We start from the raw sequence: 9,192 nt of genomic DNA on the forward strand, positions 1-9,192 counted from the left end.
TTCCGCAACTACTGGTCTGCAGCTGTTCTTATGGTAGCAGTTGTGGCATTCCACTGTGGGAAAGAAACTGTTCTACAATTAAATACCTCTGTCTTAGCAAAACAGAAAGTGGGTATATGTGTGACACACATGAGATAAAAGATTTTAAACATTTAAATAAAAAAAAAACACACCCAACACTGAAGCCCAATCCTGGCTCTGCCTCTTACTCGGGAGCCTGCCAAGTTCTCTGCCTTAGGTTTATCATCTGCAAAGCAGTAGTACTCACCTCATAGCATTGTTTTTCTTAAAAAAAAAAGTATTTTTTTAAAAGATTATTTATTTATTTATTTATTTTTTGACAGGCAGAGTTAGACAGTGAGAGAGCGAGACAGAGAGAAAGGTCTTCCTTCCGTTGGTTCACCCCCCAAATGGCTGCTACAGCTGGCGCGCTGTGCTGATCCGAAGCCAGGAGCCAGGTGCTTCTCCTGGTCTCCCATGCAGGTGCAGGGCCCGAGCACCTGGGCCATCCTCCACTGCCTTCCCGGGCCACAGCAGAGAGCTGGACTGGAAGAGGAGCAACCAGGACTAGTACCCGGTGCCCCAACCGGGACTAGAAACCAGGGTGCTGGCGCTGCAGGCAGAGGATTAGCCTAGTGAGCTACAGCGCTGGCCAGGATCATTTATTTTGAAAGTCACAGTTACAGAGAAAGAGAGACAGAGAGAGAGATCTTCCATCTGCTGGTTCTCTCCCCAAATGGCCGCAAAAGCCAATGCTGGGCCAGGCTAAAGCCAGGAGCCAGGAGATTCTTCCAGGTTTACCACATGGGTGCAAGGGCCCAAGCAGTTGGACCACCTTCTGCTGCTTTCCCAGGCCATTAGCAGGGAGCTGGGCTGGAAGAGGAGCAGCTGGGACATGAGTCAGTGCCCATATGAGATGTTGGCATTGTAGGCAGTGGCTTTACTCACTGTGACGGCCCTTACTTACATTTTTTCATCAACAAATTAAAAATTGCATATATTTATTATGTACAACATGCTGTTTTGAAATATGTATTCATTATGGAATGGCTAAGTAGAGCTAATTAACATATGTAGTACCTCACATACTTGTTTTTGTTATGAGAACATGCAAATCTACAATCTTAACAATTTTGAGAATACAAAGCATTGTTATTGACTATAGTCACTATATCCTACTGCCTATCTCTTGAACTTATTCCTTCTATCTATCACAAGGTTTTTTATAAGGAGTAAATTCTTAGTACATTCAAAAGTCAAAACAGTGCTTTAAATAGCAAAGGCTCAATAAATATTAACTATTATAGCTATTTTCTTTACCACCCTTGACACTTTTCTTCCTATTTCCTTGGCTCTGACAATGATCTAACTTGTCTGCCCATCACCTAGTTCAGAATCTTGGAGTTCATCTTTGAGTCATCCCTTATCTCAGAGGGTTTGAATTCTGGCACTGCCATTTATTAGTTTTGTGACCTTGGGCAATTTACTTACATTCCCTGAGCTTCACGTTCCCTATCAGTAAAATTAAATGTTATAATTATCACTGTGGAGTTGTTTCAGTAACGTGGAGATAATATTTGTAGTTGGATGGCTTGATGCTTTGGGCTAAAGAAATGGTAGTTGCTATTATCACCATCGTGTGTATCATTAGGAACCAATACTCATGCATTTTTCTCTTTAAATGCCCTTGACTCCATCTCATTTTTTTTTAAGATTTATTTATTTGAAATTCAGGGTTACACAGAGAGAGAAGGAGAGGCAGAGAGAGAGAGAGAGAGGGCTTCCATCCGCCGGTTCACTCAGCAGAAGGCTGCAATGGCCAGAGCTGCACTGATCTGAAGCCAGGAGTCAGGAGCTTCTTCCAGGTCTCCCATGCCTGTGCAGTGGCCCAAGGAATTGGGCCATCTCCCATTGCTTTCCCAGGCCACAGCAGAGAGCTGGATCGGAAGTGGAGCAGCTAGGACTTGAACCGGCGCTCATATGGGATGCTGGCACTGCAAGCGATGGCTTTACCTGCATGGCCACAGCACCAGCCCTCATCCCATCTTTTTCTATTGCTTTCCTACCATTCTAAACTAGGCCTGCCTCACCCTCCAGAGTTACTGCAGTGGCTTTCTCCCTAACTTTGCTGCCCTATTTTATATTCCACTTTCATTGATTCACTCAAGAAATATTAATTGAACAACTTCTTTTTTCAGAGCAGCTTCTCTTTCTCAGTGCTGGAGATATAACAGGAAGTAAAACATACAACGTATTTGCCCTCAAGAAGCCTATCTTCTGATAAGAGGGACAAATAATAAACAAATGAACAAGGGCCGGTGCTGTGGCTTAGTGGGTGAAGCCGCTGCCTGCAGTGCTGGCATCCCATATGGGCACTGGTTCAAGTCCCAGCTGCTCCACTTCTGATCCAGCTCTTTGCTATGGCCTGAGAGAGCAGTAGAAGATGGCCCAGGTCCTTGGGTCCCTGCACCTGTGTGGGAGACCTGGAAGAAGCTCCTTGCCTCTGCCTTCAGGTCAGCCCAGCTCCTGCTGTTGAGGCCATTTGGGGAGTGAACCATCGGATGGAAGACCTCTCTCTTCCTCTCTGTGTCTGCCTCTGCCTCTCCGTAACTCTGCCTTTCAAATAAATAAATAAATAAATCTTTTAAAAAACCACAAGTGAACAAATAAATATTTAATATATCAGGTGGTGGTAGTGTCATGAGGAAAATTAAAGCAAGAAAAAGGGATAGAGAGTTATGGGGATGGTGCTATTTAATAAAGTGGTCATGAAGGGCCTCCTGCTACAATGAACATAGAAGCAGAGATCTGCAGCAAATAATATCACTTTCTAAGGCCATGTCTCGGCTGAAGTGCTGTCTCCTTCAGGATTAAGTATGAGTGCCCGTGTACAACTTTCTAGAACATCCTTAATTCTAGTTAATTATGATTTTTCTCCTACTCCCACAGTGCCCCTGCTTTTGCAGACATGTTCCATATACTTAGGCATATACATCATTAGATAGATTCACTCATCAAATAGCCACAACAGCCAGAGCTAGACCAGGCCAAAGACAGGAGCTATTAATTCCAACCTTATCTCACACATAGGTGGCGGGGGCCCAAGTACTTGGACTATCTTCTCCTGTCTTCCCGGGCACATTAGCATGAAGCTGGATAAGAAGCAGAGTAGCTGGGACTCAAATTGGCATTCCAATATAGGATGCCAGTGTCACAAGCAGCAGCTTCACCCACTGCCCTAGGTTAGTAGCTCTCATCTCTGATAGTTTTTTTTTTCAAAGATTCGTTTTATTTATTATTTGAAAGGCAGAGTTACAGAGAGGCAGAGAGAGAGAGAGAGAGAAAGAGATCTTCCATTCACCGGTTCACTCCTCAGATGGCTACAACGGTTGGAACTGTGCTGATTTGAAGCCAGGAGCCAGATGAGAGAACTGAGGCACAAAGAGGCTGCACTGATTCCTTGAATGTAGCCCTTGGAATGGCTGACGCCTGCTTGTAGGCTCACTTTTTTTAATAAAAAAAATTTAAAAAATTTATTTGACAGGTAGAGTTATAGAGAGAGAGAGAGAGAGAGAGAGAGAGAGAAAAGTCCTCCTTCCGTTGGTTCACTCTCCAAATGGTCGCCATGGCCGGCATTGGGCTGATCTGAAGCCAGGAGCCAGGTGCCTCCTCCTGGTCTCCTAAGTGGGTTCAGAAGCCCAAGCACTTGGGCCATCCTCCACTGCCTTCCTGGGCCACAGCAGAGAGCTGGACTGGAAGAGGAGCAACTGGGACTAGAACCCAGCACCCATATGGGATGCCGGTGCCGCAGGCAGAGGATTAACAAAGTGAGCCACAGTGCCGGCCCCTCACTTTTTTTTTTTTTTTGGACAGGCAGAGTGGACAGTGAGAGAGAGAGAGACAGAGAGAAAGGTCTTCCTTTTACTGCTGGTTCACCCTCCAATGGCCGCTGTGGCCGAAGTGCTGCAGCCAGCACACTGAGCTGATCCGAAGGCAGGAGCCAGGTGCTTCTCCTGGTCTCCCATGGGGTACAGGGCCCAAGTACTTGGGCCATCCTCCACTGCACTCCCGGGCCACAGCAGAGAGCTGGCCTGGAAGAGGGGCAACCAGGACAGAATCCAGCACCCCGACCGGGACTAGAACCCGGTGTGCCGCAGGCGGAGGATTAGCCTATTGAGCCACGGTGCCGGCCCACTTTTTAAAAATGTTAATTTTTGCCTCCTGGTTTAGCTCATAGGTTCCCTGAGGGAAGAGCCCTTGTCCTTTTCTCCTCATAGTTCCCTTGCTTCTCTCTTCCCAGCTTTCACCACAGCACTCTGTACTGCACCTAACGAGTGCTTCTGCAGTTGGGTCTGTTGGATGGCTGGTCCATTGTTGGTATAGCCCACTTTTCTTGCTGGTGGTGCCATCTTGACTGCTCTTAATTTGGGTCCCAATGAGGGAGATCAAGGAAATCCTGGGAGGTGAGGGAACGGGGCTTCCACCCCAAAGGGCAGTGATTCTGCTTGTCCACTAGAGGCCGCCTTAAGCCCAGTTTTAGAGAGCCAGCAATTCAGCCCACCCCACCTCAGGGGTCATCTCCAACCCCAAGTCTATCCTAGAACCCAAGGCCTCAGAGACAGTCGGTGGTTCTTCCCACAGATCATCAGAGTCTTGTACCAGAGATGAGCTCCAGAGTGAAAAAAACAGCTGGTGGCAGCTGCATAGCATGATGTCCCGGCTGGTTCCAGCCGTCTTTCAATTTGCCAGGTCTACAAATGGACACTGAGTACCTTACCAAGCACCAGTTGTGTACCCCGCAGAGTGTTAGGGTCTGGGGAACAATACAGACTCTGTCCCTGCTCTCCCAGCTGTCAGGATATAATGAAGTAAGTACGCCTAAAATTGTTGCATTGTGTGATAAGCTGCTGATGTGATTCCTGTTCCAGGGTTAGTTCTTGGGTTTCTTTGCACTGTGCATATCCCATGGGAAAGCTACCTGCTTGAGGGAAAGGAGGCCATCGTCAAAGAAAAAGAAAAGAAAGAAAGAAAAAGAGAACCTTGGCCAGCTTTTGGAAAATCACTGCAGAGCTCACTCCTCTGTGGGTATGGAAGGATTCCCTGTGTCTTTGGGCATCTCTGAGGCATTTGAGGTTGAGGTGGGCACTGGAGATGAGGAAGCACCAGGCCAACCTGACACTGTTTTGCTGTTTTCCTTTCTTTAAGCAGCCTGGGAAACAAGCAGATACTCCAGATTTTGGGGTGTGAATCAGCTGCTGGCTTTCTCACTGATTTCTCTTTGCCTCTTTCTTGTCTTAGTTCCTTTTTCTCAGATCGTCCGTCAATCAACATATTCACAAAATGAATATTGTGTGAATATGAGATGAAATGTGATATTCAGTGCATTTTTTTTCACCCAGAAGCATGTGGTCAGGGAAGTTAGCGCAGCACTGGAGAGGTAAGACAGAGAGAGGAAAGAGATGGTTACAACAAAACTGGAGAGATAAGATAGAAGGAAAAAGACAGACTCCCACGCAATGCAGCATTTTTATGAGTGCAAGTTGGTTGTTGCAGTTGCTGCTGGGCCTGAAGGGTCTGGAAAGACTGCCTTCCGGAGCGAGCTGGCTGGGGCCTTCCAGAAGCTGCCCTCAACAGGCCCAGCAGTGGGCTTCTCTGCAAGGAGTATTCTCAGAGGACAGATGGACAGGCCAAAGCCCCTTTATACCTGGCTGGTCACTCTACTGTGCCTGGACAAGGGACTCAGGGCCTCTGAGCTCAACATTCCTGAGAAGCAGCTTCTGAGTCAGAGCCCCAGAAAGAGCTGAGGCAGCTTCAGGCTGGAGTCTTGGCTCCACGTTCCCCCTTTCTGTCCAAAAACAACTCCCTCCCTAGCTATTTGGATGTGACCAGAAACCCAAGCAGGGTTCTAGGGTAGGAGCCTGGCTCAGCCAAGGTCCAGCAAATGGATTTGGCTACTGCACCCCACTTTCGGGCTATGGCTGTCAGGGAGAGGCATGTGCCCAGTGACACCTGCAGCAGGAAGTCCAAGGGCCAGGTGCCTGTAAGTCATGGCCCCCAGTGTGGCAGTTGTTGGGGTGTCTCTGGGGAAGGGGGGTCAGAATTAGGACTTGGCTTGAGTTAAAGACAGCAGTGTTCCCCAGGCAATCTGCCAGTGCCTCCTCACTGCCTGGGCGTGGGGCCCAGGACATGCCATGGCAATGCCAGAGAGCTGACTCAGGGGGCGGCACGAGGGGAACAGAAAAACCCTTCCCACCCACCAGCTAAGAGAGCAGACAAAGCTGCCCTGAGGTCCCTGTGACGCCCTAGTCTGGTGGTGCCAGACCACCTAGAGGCTCTGTGTGTGAGTCCATTCCTCAGACCCCAGATCCATGCCTCATAATGCCTGGGGCCATCAGCAGAAGGTCAGGGCTCCCTCTCATTCCTGGAGTTCCCCTCTCTCTGTGAAGCCCTCCAGGTGCACAGTTCTGGGTCCCCATACCTTCCACAGTTGATTCAGGGCCTGCCATTGCCACTTTCTTATGATGGACAGTAAGCAAGTCACTTACCATGGTGACACCTAGACGCCCTTTATTTCAGGGAGATGGATAAAACCTGCGTGCCCTATAGAATTGCAGCAAGGATCAAAAGAGATAATGTCTATGATGGTACCTTGCAAACCATAAAGCACAGCTGTGGTAAGGGATTATTGTTGTCATGATTATTCCTCAGACAAGAATTCCAGCCTTTGGCCCTGCACCTCAGAGTCTTTGAGTCTTTTTTTTTTTCTTTTTTCTTTTTTTTCTTTTTCATCTGACAAGTTACTCTGAAGCAGTGCTGAAATCCTAACCCAGTCCTGAGCCAGGACTCTCGACGCAGACTCATTTGCCTGGTGCAATGGTGCCAACCCAGGGAAGCAAGCCCCAGTCCCCAGCTCTGTTAAACCGGTTCTTTCTCTTCTAATCAGACTCCTCCAGTCCAGTTTGCCTGCAGTGATGGCAAAGTAACCTAAAATAGCACAGGTTCTGCAAACACGGCTGAAGACTGGGCTTGGGGCATGAGGTGCTGCTGTTACCCGCGGGCCTGTCGGGGCATCCCAGCCAGGCACAGCCCTCCACCCTCCAGGGTCTGGTCTGTCTTTATACAGCACCAGCATGACAGGGCCTGCTGTCAGCACTTTGGGTGGCTGAATTGGATGACTATTTAGAAACTGGCTTGGCTCAGGGTGCCAGGGGAGGGGGCTTTCTGTTTCTCTCACGGCTCTCATGCCTGCACTCTTGGGATCTCTCCTTGTACCAAGAGGTCAGGTGAGCTGGGCTAAGAGTGAGCAGCTGTTGTTGTGGCCCTGAGGAGGGCTGTGGACTGGGTGGCAGACAAGTCTGATTCTGTGGACCCTGCAGCCAGCAGGCCTTGGCTTGTCACTATAGCTACAGAACCAGTTTGGTGTGTAGCTGCTAGGGTGCCTCTCTGTGGGCTGCTGGGCTTGTCTCAACACTGAGACTTCCCATGGGGCCTTCATATGACTTACCCTGGTGGGAGTGGTGGCTGCCAGGACAGATGCAAATGAGAAAGCTTGCAGCAGGGAGCCGTGGGTAAGAACTGCTGTTCTAGCAGGAACATTCATCATTGCTGAGTCCTTCTTGAATCCCCTTTATTTTAAGCAGTCATTTCTATGTGGCGTAAGTCTCCATCCTTAGAACTTTCTCATCCAGCTTTCAAACACTTTAGTGTATGTGTTCCTTTCCTGAGTGCTTGCTGTAAGAAAGACAAAGTCTTCGTTTATGTCAGCATTCCAAATTGATGGTCTCTTGGCCAAATACAGCCTTCAGATTTATTTTTGTTGATATCTACAGGTTTAGTTGGGAAATTTTAATATTAAATAATCTAAATTTCTTGGTGAGTGTTGTGATACAGCAGGTTAGGCTGCTGCTTGGGATGCCCGCATTTCCTATTGGAGTGTCAGCTCCAGTCCTGGCTTCTCTGCTTCCGATTCAACTCCTTGCTAAAACACTTGGGAAAGCAGTGGAAAATGGTCCAAAAACTTGGGCCCCGAGCCGGTGCCGTGGCTCAACAGGTTAGTCCTCCACCTTGCGGCACCAGCACACCGGGTTCTAGTCCCAGTCGGGGCGCCGGATTCTGTCCCGGTTGCCCCTCTTCCAGGCCAGCTCTCTGCTATGGCCCAAGAGTGCAGTGGAGGATGGCCCAAGTGCTTGGGTCCTGCACCCCATGGGAGACCAGGAGAAGCACCTGGCTCCTGCCTTCGGATCAGCGCGGTGTGCCGGCTGCAGCGGCCATTGGAGGGTGAACCAACGGCAAAGGAAGACCTTTCTTTCTGTCTCTCTCTCTCTCTCACTGTCCACTCTGCCTGTCAAAAAAAAAAAAAAAAAAAAAAAAAAGAACTTGGGCCCCTGCCACCATATGGAGTCCCAGGCTCCTGGCTTCAGCTTGGCTCAGCCCTGGTCATGATGACTATTTGGGGAATGAACCAGCAGGTGAAAGGTCTTTCTGTCTCTCCCTCTCTCTCTATAACTCTGTATTCCAAAGAAATAAAATAAATCTTATAAAAATAAGGTAAGTTATCTATTTTTTTAAGATTTATTTTATTTATTTGAAAGACAGAGTTGCAGAGAGAGGCAGAGAGAGAGAGAGGTCTTCCATCTGACGGTTCACTCCCCAATTGGCTGCAACTGCCAGAGCTGCGTTGATCCGAGGCCAGGGACCAGGGGCCAGGAGCCAGAAGCCAGGAGCTTCCTCTGGGTCTCCCACATGGGTGCAGGGCCCCAAGGACCTGGGCCATCCTCCACTGCCTTCCCAGGTCACAGCGGAGAGCTGCATCAGAAGAGGAACAGCCGGGACCAGAACCGGCGCCCATATGGGATGCTGGCGCTTCAGGCCAGGGCTTCAACCCACTGCGCCACGGCACCGGCCCAAGAGTAAGTTATCAAATAGCAAGACAGCTTAGTATTGCTGGGTTACATCAGGGAAAATCTAGAATGCACAGCTCATAGTTATTCTACCTGGAAGGCAAAGGTATTAGAGTATTTATCAACCAAACCCATCATCCTTGTCTGGGGGCTGATACATTGTGGGGGAGGACAGGTAACCATGGTGGAAATTCCTGTGCAACTTCTGGCCTGCTGTGCACGAGGGAAGAGTGAGCTACAGAGGCCGGAGGAAGCTGACATTGCTAGCATGTGTTATGAGAAAGGATTTAGT

The 9,192-nt window shown here is 48.8% G+C and overlaps 1 non-coding gene across 1 annotated transcript; it reads left to right on the plus strand.

The window, feature by feature from the left end:
- LOC133776430 (small nucleolar RNA SNORA41) lies at nt 1-133 on the plus strand. The gene has a single exon (XR_009868378.1). It is a non-coding gene; the product is annotated as a small nucleolar RNA SNORA41 (small nucleolar RNA).
- The last annotated feature ends 9,059 nt before the right edge of the window (nt 134-9,192 follow it).

Source organism: Lepus europaeus, chromosome 17 (genome assembly GCF_033115175.1).
Source record: "Lepus europaeus isolate LE1 chromosome 17, mLepTim1.pri, whole genome shotgun sequence".
Taxonomy (NCBI): Eukaryota; Metazoa; Chordata; class Mammalia; order Lagomorpha; family Leporidae; genus Lepus; species Lepus europaeus.